Source organism: Cupressus sempervirens, chromosome 3, assembly GCF_028749045.1.
Source record: "Cupressus sempervirens isolate cs-2001-9-10 chromosome 3, ASM2874904v1, whole genome shotgun sequence".
In the NCBI taxonomy this organism is placed as follows: Eukaryota; Viridiplantae; Streptophyta; class Pinopsida; order Cupressales; family Cupressaceae; genus Cupressus; species Cupressus sempervirens.
Window position 1 is genome coordinate 787,666,954 of NC_143120.1, and position 19,682 is coordinate 787,686,635.

The window sequence follows — 19,682 nt, forward strand, 5'->3', positions numbered from 1 at the left end:
ATAACAATTTATGATATTGCTATTTGATCAGGATTTAACTATGTGATTTTGAGTTAAACTCATTAACCCATGTTTCATGAGTAGTGATTCAACATGAATCCATCTCTCATGAGAATAAATGGTACACTTAGCACTCATTGGATCTAGGTGATGCTCATAGGGGTGAAGCACTTGGACTTTTCGGGAGGTCACCCATCCCAGTACTACTCCAGCCTAAGCACGCTTAACTACAAAGTTTCCTCCATGGTTAAACCTATTGGTCTGATTTTTCACAAGATAAAAAAAAATTTGATATTTGGATGAAAAATCATTTAAGTCTTTGAATTGTGCAGATTAGGGTTTTATCTCAAGTGAATTTGAAAGTTTTTAGATTGCTCTAATTGTGCCCTATTCCATGTGTTGTATTTTCCTTTTAAATTCTCAGGGTTTGTCTCTCAAATCATCCATGGAAAAACCTTAAGTATGTGAGAAACCCTTATGCTTTTGTTTTGTGTTGCCCTAGTCTTTGAAAAATTCAAAAAGGTATGATTTCAAATATATTTTGGTGGGGCATGTTTATCCTAAAGGTTTATTTACGTCAGAATAACCTTTTAATGTTTTGATAAACTTTATAAAGTTGTTTTAATTGTTTTATTTTATTGAAAGAGGGGTCAAATCACAGTATATTTTCAACACCGTAGATCTTCTCAAGATCAAGGTTTCCTGCATTCCCGCATTATGAAGTTGAGAGTTTTTTAAATAATGCAGGGAAAGGCATTTGTGACACATAGCCCCTGCTGACGTTCAAAACTCAGTGCGCCAAAAAAATTCTTGTGTATCAGGATTGGTGAAACCCTTTTTGTAAACTTGTCAGTACCCTATGCACGTTTTCTTTTCCTGCGCTATCATTGGTTGTTCAATTAAAAAATAGTTTACCTTATGATCAAAGTTCACCAACTGTGGATCTTGTCTAGATCTACGGTTACGACATTCTCGCATTATGAAGTTGTACAATTTTTAAATAATGCGGGGAAGCGAGCATTTGACACATAGTACAGAGTGACATCAGGGGCCTGCCTTTCTCAAAAAAGTAATAGCAGTGTGTCTTTCATGGCAAGCTGTCAGATGACATGGAATGCAGAGGAAGTTTCTTACTGGTCCGTTCAGTTGACTAGATGTGCAGTCATTACAAGAATTGATCACCGTCAATTGAGGTAAGATCGACGAAGCCCGCATTCTCGCAATATGGAACTGCTCAATTTTTAAATAATATGGGCAAGCGGGCATGGTGGGACCTGGACTAAGCTTTAGGAAGTACGCTGAGTCATGCCATGCTGGAAAAGATTAAATGTAATGAAGCATGCTCATTGGTAGTGGGTGACAGGTGTGCCAAGTTGGAAGCGGCAATGACATGGGCATGGAAACTTTAATTACTATAATTAAACTTGTTAGAGCACATGGACTAAAAGATAACTTTTCATTGGTCAAGTAAGTTTAGTGGGCTGCCAAATAAAGAGATCTTGGTTCACCGTCGATCAAGGTAAGATTGACGGTGCTCGCATTCTCACATTATCAAAATGTGAGGTTTTTAAATAATGCGGGCAAGCAGGCTTCTGACGTGTGGCCAGGGGTCCCAAAGTTTTAAAAGGCTTTTTACTTTTGAAACGAAGCCATCTAATCTATAGGAAATTGACAAGTAAAATTCAAATTTCAAAATACAGCATGAAAATAACGATTGCAGGAATTAATATGATACAAAGTTTCCTTTGTGCGACCTTAGTGCTCTGATATAACATGTAAATTTTCCATTGTTGAAGCACAGATTGCAGATTTTCTCAAAGCAAAAGGATTTCTAGAGCTAGGGCACAGAATTCCTCAAGGACTTCAACGAATTTGTGGAGAAAATTGCAGAAAGAAGAGTAGATTTTAGCAGGTAAGTGATCTATAACTAGTGAAAATCAAGAATCTGCTGAGTAAGATTTAGAAATTTTAGAAAATGCCTCCACAAAAGGAATTTTTTGGGCAAAATGAATATTCAAAAAGGGGTATGCACGATGATTTTCTGGAACAATTTCCTTTTTCAGTACATGAGATAACTAAGGGGAGGGAGTTGATTCCTAAAAACCCTAGAGTATTCATAGTAGAAGGTTTCTATGACAAGGTTAATTGGGTACGAGATGCTCAAGTATCCATGGGAGATTGGGAATTATTCTGAAAATGGTTTTTAGAGCGAAGACTAGATACTCCTCTGAGCAATGTTTGGGAGTTCCATATTGGAAAATTAATAGTCCCCACAGTTTTCTTCAATAGTGATTTATTAGTGGATTTGGCCAAGAAGTATGATCCAATTATAGGGTGGGTAACGAATCATGCTGGACTAAACCTCTTTAGGGTTTGCCCTAAATTAATTAGAGAGGTTTTCAATCTTAACTCTAACCATGTTGTGCATGAAACTATTGATATGGGTGACTTTCAAGCAAGGTATGATGCACAGAAAATTTACTTGAAAAAAGGGTCACTACAAGAGCATGCTCCTAAAGTTGGTACTTTGTCTGTGATTACTACTAGCACCCCAAAGCCACTATTGAAAAGACATTTTAACATTAGGGCTTGGGCATTATATGTTTCTCTTTGTAATATTTTTAGAGTGGATGAAGTAGAACAAATCCCAGGCTCAATTGTCCTCATAATGGCTTAAACTCTTCAATTTAGAATGAGCACTATTCTAGATTTCGCAACATTTCTTGCAAGAGAAATTCACAATGGTTTGGTGAGGATAGCAAACGGAAAAGTAAATAAACCTTTTTGTGGGTATTCAATGCTTATGTATACATGTTTTCATAAGGGACTTGCATTCTTTTCCAAGGGTATGGAGCTAGAGACAACTAGGGATGAAGAAAAGAATTTAGTACAGCTGTGGAGTGTGGATATGACCTCAAAAGCCACAAATGCCAATTATGTGAGATTTTATATGTATTTTGCATTAAATCTTAGATTTCTTTTGAGAGGAGATGGCCCTAGAATTCCACAAGCATTGTTAGAACTGGTCAGACCCAAGGACCATGCTAAAGGGTTACTTTTCAATCATAACTGGGGGGATATAATTCCCTACAATGTTTCAATAGTGATAAGAGTATATGGCTTTTGGGGAAAGCCTCATGTGCTACCATTTCATGTGCCTTTGAAGATAGGAATAGCTGAGCTGTTATGGCAAATAGGAACCATAGATGAGAGGGAGTTGTCTAGGAAGGGCACATTTTTTCCAATTGTTACTGTGGCCCATGATTTTGTCTTTGTAAGGAAAGGGTGGAAGCATCTGAATTTTTTTTTAGATAGATATAATATGGCAAAATCTCATGCCAGATTTATTGATCCTGAAGGATTCTATGATGTCTTCAGGGAGAGAATAAAAACTTCCCACATGGTGCAACAAGTTTACTATCCTGAAGATGTGATTAGAAATTTTTTTACTTCACAATAACAAGAATTGAGAAAAGAAAAATGGATAGTATTTAGCAAAACCCTTGAATTCATTAATGCTTTTGACCCCCACTATGATCCATTAAAAGAAAAGAAATACTGGGAAGCCAAGATGCAGGCCTTGATGAATAATTTTGCTGAGATAATACAAGTTATGAATGAAAAGAAGGCTACATATGTTGGGACATATCCAGACAGGGCTGCAAAAGTGTAGAGGACAATCAATAGTAAAAACATAGTAGCTCTTGGCCAATATACCTTACAAAGAAGGCCAGGTTATGTGATGATTCAAAATGTGCAACAAGGTCCTCTTCATCAAAGACAAAGGCCAGGAAGTCCACCTACAACCAGTGCTCCAAAAAGGCAGAAGTTAGAACAAGGGTCTTCTTCTTCTCAGCCAAAACAATACTCCCCGAGCCAATCCCCAATCCAAATAGATGATGAAATATCTTTAAGGGAACAACCTAGAAAAATTGGTGGAGAAGGGGATGTAATTGTTACTTCCATAGATCTGGAGATTGGGGAACTGCAAGAACCCCCTACACCTTCCTTGGAGCTCACTGTTGCTGATTATCAAGGTAAGGAAATTGATCCTATAGTTGCCCAAGCCTCTGAGAGGTTTATAAATGATGAAACTTTTGTGAAATCTAAGGCATTTGCATAGTTTTTGTGGAGGTTAAATATAGGCAATTTTGAAAAGGCTTGTGAAAAGATAAGAACAGAGCTACCCAATAAACTAGACTCAATTATTAAAGAAGAGGTAAAATTCAAGTTTTTGAGTGATTTTTCCCAATTTACACCTAAGGCTGGGATGCAATTAGTTAAGCAATTAGGAGTCCTTATCTTACCTGAATGGGATATAGTGAATGCTATGGTTTTTTATTCAATAAGAAAACAAAAGGATGTCCAGTTGAAAATTGAAGAAGAGATACTACAGGCTCATAGAGGAGTCAAATTTAGTGATGACCACCAAGCCCTTGTAATTCAGTCTATTGAGAAAAGGGATAAAACAAGGATGCAGGAAATCTCTACTGTAGAACATACTGATGCATTGACAGTCTTTAGGGCTGGTGAAGTTGGCAGTAAAAAGATAATTGGGATGGCTTCAGAAATGCTAAAATTTGGTAGTGTGGCGTCTAGCCAGGAAGAGGATAGATTTTCCCAGCTAAATGCTAGATTTGAAGAAGTGCTAAAGGCATATGAAGAAAGGGGTACACAGATACAAAAACTAGAGAATCAGGTGTCTCAAATGGAGAAGATACTAGGAAAAAGGAAAATAGAAGAGTCTAGTAGACCTAGGATTGTATACCCTCCCAGGCCACCTATTGGGCCTTTCAAATCCACTCCAATTATTGAGGTACCTGATACCCCTGAAAGGCCTCAATTATACACCACAGAGGATTTTGAAGAAGAGAAAGCCAAGCTTTATTAATTGCATGTAGAATTAAAAAATCAATATGAAGAGAAATTGAGGTAGGGTGTGATGTATTTAATGGATAAGGTAGAATGGTTAACCCTTTTTTATCAATTGGCAATGATTGCATCCATTAGGGATAAACTATAGAGAGATGAGATTAGGTTGAGACCTATTATACAGAAATGGAGGGAAAGAAATAATGATATTTCAATTATGTGCATATCTGTCATCTAGCTGCTATGTCATCAAATAGAGAAGATTTATGATTTATTGAATAAATTAGAAGATTTTGATGACAAAAGAGATTATTTTCAAAGAAGATTAATAAATTGTTTTTCCAAATATATGGCTGAAAAATTTAGTCTATTTCCTTGTGCTTTAAATACTGTTGACAAAATGAAGGAAAAAGAAGAATGGAAAAAGGAGTTGGATTAGATATCGTGTGAAAGAATGAATAATATCATTAATGAAATTGGCTACCAGCTATGGGAAAAAACAAATGAGGAATTGGTGAAAGTGCAGCTATTTTATAATGCCATTAGAGAGGATTTTGTTGATTTAGAGGCAATTGCAAATTCTTTACTAACTGTGCAAAGAGAGGCTCTAAATTTTGATTGGCCAGAGGACACTACTTATAATGAATGGAGAAACAAATTTATGTCAGAAGAGCAGTTGTTATAGGATGATGGAGCGAAAGATGAGGAGGAAGAAGATGCAAAAGTAAAAGTTACCCTCACGGTTAATGATGAAGACAAGGAAAATCCCCAAATTAAAGTAAGTTTGTAGGTAATCACAGATGATTCATCACTTTCAAATTTAATGACCACTTACTCTGAGGATGAAGAATAAATAAAATAATAAAAGCTCTTGTCTCAATCAATGAGAATATAATAGAAAGGGACCCACCAAGGAATGTTCAATGTGATAGCCTTTCTGTTATTTATAGTTTTGTCCTTTTGTTATAGATGTATGTAAAAATCTTTTGAAGGACACCTATCAGTCACATCTGCCCTTTGCTTGTTGCAACTCATGCCTATATAAGTGAGTTTTCAAGGCAATATGATGGTCTGAGACTTGTATAAAAAAAAATTTCTCTCAAAAAAAGTACATTCAGTAGGTCCAATAGAGTGTAGCTGATTTGAGTTTGTTTCCATTGTACTTTCTAATAACATATTGAATGACAGAAATAGCAATCTATTCTTGGCTTTCAATGGGTTTTCTATTGGTCACTGTATTAGTCATATGAAAAGGGTAATACAAAAGAGTATTTACACTATATTTGTGTCATCAGTTTATGTCTCCAGTTTATGGGTTTGTTTACTTTGAAGTCATTTAAATAAGGTTTAATTGGCTAAATGCAATTTGGAAAGGTTGTATGCTGTTTTCATTGTTGCTCTTAATTCAAGAAATTATATAAATGCTTCAGTGAATTAGTAGGGTTTGTGAATTCATAAAGGGATATTTCATAAGAATGGAGATGGGTGATTACAATTGATTAATTCATTTACAACTTATCTGAATTAGATCTCCCACCAATAGCTAAATTTTTGCCCAATGGATAAAGCACTGGTCTCATAAATTAGGAGCAAGCAAGGATGAATTCTACTACTGCATATCAAATCATTTTATAAAAAAAAAATCAAAATTATTTCATTCCATTTGTTTAGAATTATAAATGTTGGTCAATACTCATTTATATCTATTCTCTGAGTCTTAGGTAGCTGCTATTGTCAGGAATATTTGTAAATTCAAGGAGAATGATGACTAGATCTGCTGATAAGGGATGCATACAAGTTTGAGAACATTAAAAGAAGTGAAGTAAAACTGCTCATGTGTTAGTGGGTAATAAATGAGAATCGAAATGAAACTAAAAGAATCTCTACACAGTAGTTTGCACTAGAATCATCCCTAGGTATACCCACCTTGGTTTAGTAGAGCCAAAAGAGTAGGAAACCATCCTTTGGTTTTGTTGAAGTTGGGTCCAAATGGTTTACTCATGTAGCTGATAATGGGAATTAGCTGATCCTTAGATTGTATGAGTGTTATCATTCTGGTATTGAAAATTTTGTTGTTCAGTAGTTTTAAAACACCAAGAAAACCCAAAGCTTGCAACCCCATTTGCAAAACCTTCACCAAGTGTTGTGCCTTATGAACCATTCATTAGGAAGCCCCTTAAGCTCATCAATTGATAAGTAGGAGAAGGAGGGGCTTTCTAATGAATGGTTCATAAGGCACAACACTTGGTGAAGGTTTTGCAAATGGGGTTGCAAGCTTTGGGTTTAACCATGGAAGAAACTTCGTAGTGAAGCACACTCAGGTTGGAGTAGTACTAGGATGGGTGACCTCTCGAGAAGTCCCGGTGCTTCACCCCTGTGAGCATCACCTAGATCCAATGAGTGCTAAGTGTACCATTTATTCTCATGAGAGATGGATTCATGTTGAATCACTACTCATGAATCATGGGTCAATGATTTTAACTCAAAATCACACAATTAAATCCTGATAGCAATATCACAATTTGACTTGCTGTGGAAATTATCTCCTACATAACAATTTATATTAACATGTATATTCTTGCTTTATTTCTAAACACATCCTTATGACCCAAACTAAACAAGAAAAACTAGTGGAATTAAATCATGTGGCTAAAAACTATGTGTTTTCTAATATTCTATTTATGGTCTTGTGATATTTATTTTCTTGATAGTTTTTCTTTGTGAGTTGTTTAGTTGGCCAAGTTAGAATGTGCACTAGAGGCATTTTTGAGATTTTTTTTATGATTATTTGACTAGATGTCATGATGAACTTTATGATTTGAATTGAGATTTATGTTTTATGAGTTTTATGTTGTTGACCAATTATGAGAACTTGGGTTTTCAAAACCAATATTATTTTTTTTGGGTTGCCTATTAAGGAACTGAGTTCAATCAATATTACTTTTGCGGTATGGGACACTATTGTGGTTTGTGATTTTTAGAAAGGTGGTCTAGGTGCATGTCTATGAGAGTGGCTTGCAATGAAGGCCAGAGCCCAAAGTGGTTGCCAAGGTAACTCATTGTAAGTTGTGTAACAAGTGATAACATAGTAATCAAAATATCTTGTCTAGCCATTTTCCTTGAGATACATTAAAAAGATAAGTTCGAGACTTTTCTTCGTCCATGCCTTAAGTGCTTGTATAGACTAAGGATGAGATGGAGATGATACCTTGAGAGGTATGACTAGTGTTCTCGTCTTCACGAGAGGGTATCCTAGTTCTGCATAGGGTCACTAAGGGGGCAGGGTCTTGAGAGATTGTCAAGGTAACATTAGAATTGGCTCATGTGATGACACTCCATAGTATGTAGCTTGAGTTTCCTTCATTACTTTTTTTAATATTTGTCTCTGGTGGTGTACTTATTGGATATTACTTTTGATGGTGTATTTATTGTGAGTTGTTACTCATTGGTTGGATGTCATTTATTGTTGACAGCTAACTTTTATTAATGAATGATCAATTATTGATTGGTGGTGTTTTTTATTGTTGGAGTTAGTGATTGGTAGTTTATTTTTATTGATAAAAGTTTTTATTTGTTAGTCATTATGCTTGTGACACTTGACATTGATTTTGAGGTGGTTGAATATTTTTAGTCTTGGTATTTGTCTATTGACTTGGTATGAGATGTTATATTGGAATGAGTGTCCTTTTGATTTTGATTATCTCTTCTCCTTGAGTAGTTTGTGTTACCCTCAAGGTATTTTTAGCTATTAGGATTTCTTGTCTAGGATTATTTTATGATTTGTTTATTTGTGTGTGGATCATATATTATCTCTCTTGCACAATGGGAGTGGGAGCTTGATTAGGTGACCATGTGGTCAGGAGGTAGTGTATTCTTACCATTTTGGTCCCACTCAGATTGATAGATGTTGGATGCTCCTTGATATAGTAGTACCATTATCATTCTTCCTCTTATCTTGAAGACTTCATTTCATTTCATGTATCTATTTATCATGTGTTTTGAGATCCTATGAGATATTGTATTGCATATTGATGTACTTGTATCTATTTTCACATACCCTATGACATGTGCAGTAGATGTTATTCATTAGATGTGCTTTCATATTATTAGTTGTACTTATACATTTGCTTATATGATTATGTATGTGTTTATTCATTTTATGATTATGGACATTGTAATTAAGACTTAAACTTATTAATAAAAATTTCTTAAATATGACTCAACATGAAGGAACCCTTGAGATATTAAAACTGTATTTGTAATTGATTACATGTTCTTGATGTGTATGTATATATTACTTCCGCATTATTGTTACTTTGATGTTGTTTAAACTTTTTTTTAAAAATAGTTTAGTAAACTTTGTAACATATTAGGTTTATTCTTTTGGGTTCCCAAGTGGGGTATTACAAAGAGCCCCATCCATTATGGGAAAGGCTTTAAGTTGGCATCACATTTTGTCAAGTCGTTTGAGATCCTTGAGAGGATTGGTCTTATTTCTTATTGATCAGCATTGCCACCTTGTCTATTGTGCATCCATGATGTTTTCCATGTTTCTATTTTGAGGCCTAGTGTATTCTCGATGTGACCCATGTTCTTGATTGGCATGCTTTGTAGGTGGACAATGGGCATCTTTCTTTGGAGCCCATTTTTATTCTTCAACATTGGAGGTTGACCCTCAAAGGTTGAGATATAGAGCAGTAAGGGTCCAGTGGGACCCAAGTGATCAGACTTTTGCTACTTGGGAAGATGCTACATGGTTAAGAGATTTGTACCCTGTCTTTTTGCAGGCTTCAAGGAGTAAGCCTATGCTTAGTGGGGGAGGATGTAGTGCCTCTCGTGCTTGCATTTTGTACCTTGTTATATTTTGATTTTGAGAGATACTTTGACACTCATATTAGATGATATTCAAGATGACCTAATGGTCAGATAGTATATTTTGATTGCTAGTATCATAGATATTAAATGATCTGTTATTCAAATTTGATCTTATCTGCATGATGATGTGTATTGATGTGACATGATGCTTTATGATGATATATGATTATTTGTATTCAGACATATACTTTGTTTATGTTTATATCATGGACTTATTAGATTATGCATACTTGAATTTGATGCTATGGTTATTTACTTCATTCTTGCCTTGTGATATTTTATGCAAAAGTGAGTGATGTAAATGGATTATTTTAGTGCAATTAAATAAATGGTTATTTAATGTGAATTAATGCATTATCGCTTTGGCTATAATATTATATACAATTGCACTTGATCGTGTTGTTTAGTATGCTAGATTTATGATTTAATTATTCATATTTAACCAATGTTGTCCCTGTATGGTCAATGTATCATATTTAATTGTTTAAATTAAACCCTTTGAAGACTTAATAAATCTAGACTCAATTTCATTATGTGATTAGACTCAAGATCGTGTTTGAACATTTAGAGGTTCGCATTTTTCGTGAAAGTTATTAAGGAATTTTGTGATTTTGGTTTAAGGAAACTTTGGGCTTTATCTTATTTATTTTAATTCTTGGTAGCTTTGTCATAGTTGAATTCCAATTACTTGGAATAGCCTATTTTTGTTTGGGTTGATTTAGGGTTTAACTAGGTGACCTAGTTAATTACCCTAATCCTTTATTCACTCGAAAAGTGAATAAATATCCAAAAAGGAATTTTATTCCTAACTTCTCACTTTCAAAAATAGAAAATTGAGAGCAAATTTTCAAATCCTCTTCTGTAGTATTGTATTTATGTTCATTGTAGGAGCTATAGGAGTGGGATCATCGTGACATTAGTCTCATTGGATCCAAGTCGGGGAGACCTTGGATTATCATGATTTTCAGCAGCTTCTACAGGATTTTTATTTTTTTGTTCAAATTCTTGTATTTTCCCTTTTGATGTTAGGTAGGGCTCTCTTACTTTTCTATTTTAGATCCATTTCTACTTTTGTTTTTGGTAGTTGTTTGATAGGAGGTTGTGAACTAGTGTTCCCCTCTATTTTTTATTGCTAGCTCTACCCAATTGGGTGGGTATGAGTATTTCCCTATTTTTCAAGATGGGGATTTGGGGTTTTGCACCGTTATGCTGGTTGTTTTTACATATGATGTTCGAACCTAATTTTTATTAGATTTTTGTAGCTCATTCAACCAAGGGTAGAATGGGTTTTATTTTTATTATTTTTGTCAACATTGGTTTTTAAAGGTTTTTGCCTTGATTTGCATGCCACCTAGTTTTCTTGGGTTTTCTTGGCATGTGTTGGTCATGGATTTGGATTATCTATAGGATGTCCATCTGACCACTATTGCATTTTATGTTTTCTTTTTTATATATTCTACATCCATACTCCCAATCTTGTACTCGGTTGAGTGTTGTTTAGCTTGTATTCTCATCTAGCTCTTGTTTGTATGATCTTCATGTTGTTGGTGTGCCACCACATGAACACATGCAAGTGTGTTTGTCAAGTGGTCACAAGGCTTGATCTCTTGGTTATCATTGGTGGAGTTATGTTCATTGGGGTTGGGTTGGGAATATGCATTTCCTATGGACACTCATCATGTGATGAGCATGGGTATGTAGGGTAGATCGTGGAGGGGCTTCTCTTGTAACCTTGATGACTATTTCCCAAAGGGTTGGTGTGAAGAAGATTCTAAATAAGTGATAACTAAATAAAATAGTAGATAATAAATCTAAGATAATTAAATGTGAGCACCCAATGTTGAGATGAGGACATGATGTGATGGCCTCCCTAGGGAGTAGATTCAGCATGATATTTAGCTTGAGGCTTCATGATGTCAAGCAACTTACTCTCCACTAAGTCCCCACATAGTTGACCCATAGAATGTATGACCATGATCTATTGTATTTGCATTGTCTCATGATCTTAGTTTTAGCCCTCTTTATTGTCTAGCATGATTGTTAGCTATGGAAATTTGTTTTATGTGTGTTTGTGGTTGGATCATTATCCATAATGCCCCTACCAAGGGATCCAAAAGAACTAACCTAAAGTTTTACTAAATTTGCCAGTCATTTTTTTTTAAAGAATGACATGTACAATAATCACAAAGTAGCAGAAGCAATAACATACAATCATACATAAGCAAACATAATAGATTGCATTCCTTAAGGATCCCAAGACATTGAGTCACATTTAATTTTAATTAATACTAAGTCAAATAAATAACACATCCACATGAAAGAATAATTACAAGTCTAAGTCCATTTAAATAATATACATTTATTTCTAAATGCCACTTGGCAATAAATTCAGAATGCACAATCACTATACATGTCACAAGGTATGAAAGGCTGGAAGAATATACATTTATAAAATAGATTACATCATCTCTTTTGGATCCATGAAACAAGATACAATACAATAAGAAAAATCATCCATCATATAGATATAACCATCCACTATAATATACAAAGATAGAATGAAAGAAAATGCAGACAAGGAACTCCAACCATTACATCAACAGATGGATCATAATGGTAAAAGTAAAAAGAACTACCACCCGACCTCGTGGTAACCCAAAAAGGTCCACTCCCACCACGCTGAGGAGATAGTCTCAAGTCCCAAACAAGATATCAATCCCAAAATCAAAAGTAAAATCTATGTCAAGGAAAACCCTAAAAGTAATCTAACTCAAAGGTTCCAAGATAGATCAACATCTAGATTGAGAGGCAAACAAAGACATGTAGGAAATTTATACTGCTAGTGGGCAAGTGTCATCACATGAACCAACTCTAGGGTTATCTAGCTAGTCTTTTAATCCTCTGACCCCCTAGTGACTCTATGCAGCACTAATATCATTTCGTACTGATAAGGCATACTAACGATGCATGGTTATAACTAAGCATCCTCTCTCCTCCCATCCTAGTCTATACTGGCACTCAAGGCATGGATGAGGATAGACAAGACTCTTATTAGGTTCATTTTACTCTCATTTAGTATAGTATTTTCACTTATTAAGTACTTACAATTGGTTACCCTAGTAGCCGCTTTGGGCCCCAACCTTTATTGCAAGTCACTTCCCAACTTAACATATAGATTACAAATCAAAGAATCACAATTTTCACCTTAGTCCTATACAAGTGACTGGAAAGCATCAAAAGATAATCCACAATAACACCTCAGTTCTTTACAAGCAACTAGAAAGTATCCCAAAAATAACTAATGGAAGACTCAAAGATTAAGTCAAATAGGTCATACCATCCATCTCAGCTTTACACAAGAATATTGAAAGCAATAATGAACAATAGTTTCAAACTCATCATAGAACATATCAAACACATTATTATGGTTGAGTTTAAAAGATCAAGATTAAATCATCATAATATCACAAACAAAAAACTCCCAAGCCTCTAGTCAACCCAAACACAAAACATAAGATATCACACATATAACAGTGTAGTTTCATAGTTTGGTTTAATTTTGAAAACACACAATTTGAGTTTAACAGTAAGTTAAAATTTTCATTCAAAGTAAGTTTTTTAGTACATAAGATTTGCATTTTACCCCCTATTATTTAACCCATTTCTTGCATTTGAACGTGATGCACAAATGTCCTTATCCTATGAGATAAACAATAATTCATTATTTTAATAATTTAATAAATGAATTATTTTAAATTATTATTTTAATAAATAATGATCATTTTACTAATTAGAATTCATTAAATAATAACATAATGAATAAATTTAACTTTATTGAATAATATTCATCATTAATAAAATTAATTAATTAAACTTCATTTAATTAAATTCAACTAATAATTATAACAAAAAACTATATTAATATTTTATTTATTATTAAATTAATTAATAATTAAAAAAACTATTAATAAAAATTTTAATAATTAATTAAAAATAACTATATTAAAATTCATTAATTAATTAAAGTAATAATTTAATAAAATTATTAATAAAATAATTATTAAATATTAATAAATATTATAAATCAAAATTTAAAAAGGGAAATGCATTTTTGGCAATTTTAGGCCTGTCGGCCAGTCTTTAATGGTTGTCATGCAGCCACCCTAACAGTTGTTGCCTCAGCGACAGTAAACTACTACTACTATCATAATACCTTGCAAGCAGGAGTGATTATGCTATCGGGAGGAGGTAAGGGGGGAGGTGGGGTAAAAACCTACCTCTCTCTTTTTTTATTTTATTTTTTTATATAATATTTTCATATAAAAACATTTTTTATAAATAAAACAATACCCCTCCACATTTACAACTTTTTGAGATATATTTTTTTTTACAGTTCTATCAATAATTTGATAGGAAAATTATGATCAACAGCCAAATTCATAATCCAAAATTTTTATTTTTTTCAAAACCCTTCCCAATTTAATTTACAATTTTGAATCTATAGAATGAGGGTCTTTACAAATTCTTAATCCTCACATTGAGAGAAGGAATTGATATGAATACTAGTAATTTCAAATGAAAGATTGAAAAGTTTATCACAACATAATTTAGAAAATTGATTCAACAATCATGAAGAAGATAGGAATAATAAATTATATAATTAACTAGGTGAACAAAACACAAGGATCTACTTGGTTCTGATGCTAATTAACAAACACCCGAAGATTGTGAGAGAAATCTCTTCTCTCAAAACCTTCTCTCTGAAAATTCCCTTCTCCCAAAATTCTCAATCCCTAGAAAATGAACTCTCAATTATTAATAAGGAGTTCTCTCCTAAATTTGGGGCACTAATTGTGTGATCACCTGAGAGAACTCGTTGATCACAACCCTTTAACTCTTTATTATCCTTTTCTTTTATATTTTCATGCATGTTTTTAGCAATATGAAATATCTTTATTAAATTTACTTGCTTTCGCTTTTTAATTAATTTATTATATTTTAATCCCATGCATAAGGTTTATTTAAGAATTTGGTATAGCTCTAATACCATGTAAGAATTTGTCTTAGGAAAAAATCACCCAAGACCAAGAAGCACAAGACTAGCACAATATGGACCAAATTGTGTATGATCAAAATAACAATATGAGAATGAATAATTGATTATCTTTGGATATCAGATTATTCAATAATTGATTGATGTATTGATGTTGTATTGATGTACAAGTACACTAAGAGTGCCTGTATATAAATGCTTTTAGAGTGCTTCTAGAATGTCTAGGAGTTAGCAAAATGATAAGCCTCACAACTAAGCACGTGTCCACCAAGAGTGGATTATCCTCCATTGAGCATAGGAATTAGTGTGATGATGAGAGAATAAGCCTACAAAGGTGTGTCATCTAAAATTATGTTGTAGACACCTTGTGCTTAATTAAGAGTGCCAACAACTATATTGTCTACATGACAACTCAATTAATTATGCAAACTCTAGTGTTGTAGACACCATGTGTAAAAATAGAGTTGCTAACTCTTGTGTTGTCTACAAGACAACTCATATGAGTACACATACTCCTAGGTGTCTAACTAATAAATAATAAAATAATGTATCTATCCTAAGTAAACTTAAGTAAAGCATAAATAATAATTATTTACACTAACACCCCCCCTTAAGTGCAACTTAGGGGAATGCACTTAATCTCACAAAAGCTATGATGATATGCATAATCGGTTCCAACTACTAGGCCATATTAGGTACCCAAGTACAAATGCAATGTTGTACATATAGTGCAATGCAATGAAAAACAATCTCTCTGAAAATGAAGAAAGAGGGAAAATTGCATGGGAAAAATCCTCCCCCAAAAAGAGAGATAAGTATAATAAAGAAAGATGCATGTATGGATGGAGTAATCAAGACCCCACCATTATTACATACATCATGCATATATAATAGAAAATCCTTCCATGAAATCCCCCCCTTAGTGAAGGATCTCATAATGATAAGTGCTTGAAGACAAAAGAAAATCCAATGCTGACAAACAACATTTCTCTCTTTAGGAGGAAGATACACCAAGTATAGGTGCAAATATGCTTCCCACTGTGGATAAGAAGATAGAAGAGGGATCCATATGTAGTATGTTGTGAATGTTGCCTCTGAAGCCTACTCATATGTTGACAAGTCCTTGATGAATGTAGGTGCCACGAACCAAGCTAGTGGATGCTCAAAAGAAGGTGGCAAACAAGGTAGCATGTCCATATATGAAAGTGAATCAACCTCCAAAGATAATGAAGCATTCTTATAGGAAGATATGGGAAGAGAAGCAATGTAGCCTCCCCTCAATAATGAATGCACACCCATAAAAGAAGTTCCTTGATGACTGAAGAAGTTGCACCATGAAAGATGAATGGTGTTCCTTCTTGTAGGAATAAATGGTGTCATAGGTGTAGTAGAGAATGCTCCCCAATTGGTAGGAAGAATCCTCAAGAAATATGATGTGTAAGGAAATTGGAATACAATCTCCAAAGACTGATATGTCTCCTCCAAAGTAAAAGAGTCCTTCTCCAACTATTGGAAAGAAGTGTCCACAATCATGTCAATCTCGAAAGAAAGATCAAGTGGTTGAGGGTCAAAGTGTTCCCTCATAACAAGCGAAGAAGTCTCCTCAAAAAAGAGAAGATCGATGTCATCAATGATGTCTCCCACATCTTCAATGTAAGACTCTGCAAACAACCCTGCAATGTCTGGAAGGAAGTCATCCCATGAAACTAAAATAGGGAGACACTGTATATCCTATTGCACTAAATCAAGAGCATCTATGGCTAGAACTAGAGCAATAGAAGCAATAGGAGCATCAGGAGGTGGGATTTCATCTGGAGTTGAAGGTACCATAACTGGAGTCATTGGAGGTAGAATGTCCTCTAGAAAGGGAGGAATTGTTGGATGTCCATATGCTTTCCAAAGAGCCATCCAAATGTCATAAGGTTCAATGAGCTTTCTAATGACATCAAGGCACTAAGCATTAATACTGAAAAAAATGACCTCTAAAATTATTTTAATAGGTGTAGGATCATCAGAGGGTGGTTCTTTGGAACATAGATAAGGAAATACTTCCTTATGCTCTCTTCTTAGATGATCAATTATCAAGGCACTCCATTTCTAATATTTCCTCTTTGTCAACCTCAGTCTTACACTAAACTGACATGTGAAATAAAACTCCATGAGATCAATAAATGTATGTACCCCCTAAAATGCAAAAAAAGAAATTCAATGAACCTTCCCCCCCACCCCAATGAATTCTTTTGGCACTTTATATGTAGTGTATTTACAATAGGGCACTTGCCAAAATGGACAAGAGTGGACTTATGATTTTTTTGTTTACAACCTCCTCTTGTAGTTCAAATCTGGAACTTTACAATGTAGCTCAGAAATACAATAATTTTGAAGTTTGATCAGAGCATTACAATGCCAAAAAGGACCTATTTTTGAAAGTGGTATTTATGTCCACACAAGCCTATAATTTGATTGCAAATCTAGAAAGTAGACAAAAAAATTATGCACTTTAAAAAAAAAAGAACCTAAAAATGTGTCCAAATGAGCCCGTAATAAGCCTTTGAGGTTGCAAAAAATGGGATTTGTGATTTGCATAAAAATTTAGGAACAAAGATCAAACATCCTGCACCAATGTGTAGATCAAAAAATGCTACCCCAAAACAAAAACAAAAAAATGAAAAAAAGGAGTCCATATAAGGGAGATATCACTGTTTGAAAATCACCTCTGTAATTATTTTTCCTAAATCGTCGTCATCGCACCTCCTAAAATTAATTGACTCTAGATTTCACCTTAGATGTCCAATTTTGATGAAACAATAGTTGATTTGGAGATTTGTTGACCTTCTAAATTCATATGATGCCAATATTTGATTTGCACCAGCAAGCTCCAATCTTCACCAACAAAAAGTCTCTCCTACTATCCAATTTTGTAAATCAAGCCTTTGGGTGCCATTTTGAAAAAAAAAATTGCTTCAAATTTGACTATAGCCTAGGGTAGGCAAAAATATAATCAAAATTCATCGAATCAATGCTTTAGATGCAATGGTGAGGTTCGTTTTAGCTTTGGACGCTCACAATAGCTATAGATACTCCGGATTTGAATTAATGGTCCTTCGAGAGGTGAAGCAAAAATGGTCTCCAATGGCTATGAAATGACACTCCTATGGCTCTAATACCATGTAAGAATTTTACTTAGGGAAAAATCACCCAAGACCAAGAAGCACAAGACTAGCACAATATGGACCAAATAATGTATGATCAGAATAACAATATGAGAATGAATAACTGATTATCTTTGGATATCAGATTATTCAATAATTGATAATTGATTGATGTATTGATGTTGTATTGATGTACAAGTAAATTAGGAGTGTCTATATATAAAGGCCTCTAGAATGCTTATAGAATGTCTATGAGTTAGCAAAATGATAAGCCTCACAACTAAGCACATGTCCACCAAGAGTGGATTATCCTCCATTGAGCACAAGAATTAGTGTGATGATGAGAGGATAAGCCTACAATGGTATGTCATGTAAAATTATGTTGTAGACACCATGTGCTTAATTAAGAGTGCAAACAACTGTGTTGTCTACATGACAACTTAGTTGATTATGCAAACTCTAGTGTTGTAGACACCATGTGCTAAAATAGAGTTGCTAACTCTTTTGCTGTCTACAAGACAACTCATATGAGTATGCATACTCCTAGGTGTCTAACTACTAAATAATAAAATAATATATTTATCCTAAGTAAACTTAAGTAAAGTGTAAATAATAATTATTTACACTAAAATTTTATCAATTTAATTAAATAAACTTTATTAAATAATTGTTTACTCTCTCTTAATAATTTTTGAAGCATTTTCTAATATAATATTTATTAACTTAAGTAATAATAGTATTTAGTATTTATTTTAAAATGATCTCCTAAATATATTATTATTAAATTAATTAAATATTATTATGCTCTCAAAATAGAACTACAATTTCCTTTTTAAATTTAATTATTTTATTTAATTAATTTCTCAATTAATTAAATATTGAAAATATCATAATATTTTTTCATTAGATTAAATCATTAATTAATCTTTTAATTTGACTTAATTAATAGAAAAAACACAAAAGACAAGACAAAATATGGAAACCCATCATAAAATACCACATACAAGTTCAAACTCAGGGGTTATAATCCTGAATTTACGTCATACAACATATTCAAAAGGGTACTTATCTCAAATACTTGTCCTAATTTTCTAGGACAATTGGTTCAAAGGTTAGGGTTTGGACTCAAGAATTTATCTCTAGCTCTCTTACCATTGAGATATTGCTATAGGGTATGCTCATCCTGGTCATTCAGGGTAGTCAATACTCAGTACTTGCAATCTGCATAAAATCCATGCATGTACAAACACATATATTCTAAACTAAATAGGCAATGGCAAGAAGTGGTACATCGTGTAGATCCTAACTAGCAGGTGACTGTGACTCCCTTCCTTAACCACATCAAAAATGTCATACATAAAGAAACATACACACACACCATACACATGCAGTATGGGGTAAGTATCCATAGAAAACACGTATAAATAATCCCTCTAACTAACATCATTAAATAATTGAAATCACTATAAATAATCATCATCAAGGTATAATCATGCATACATGAAGTAAATAGTACCAAGTAGTCTCATCATATAATCAACTGACTAAGAAAACAATATCCAATAGTCTAGAAAATAATGACACTAATCATCAAGCATAAACATAAACTGGCCTAAAAGAGTTTGGCAATAATAACTAAACATAAACTAGGGTCAAGCACTACATTATTTCCATTAGCACAATGGGAGTGGGCCTGCAAATTCCATGTCATTGGGAGGCATAGCTACCCA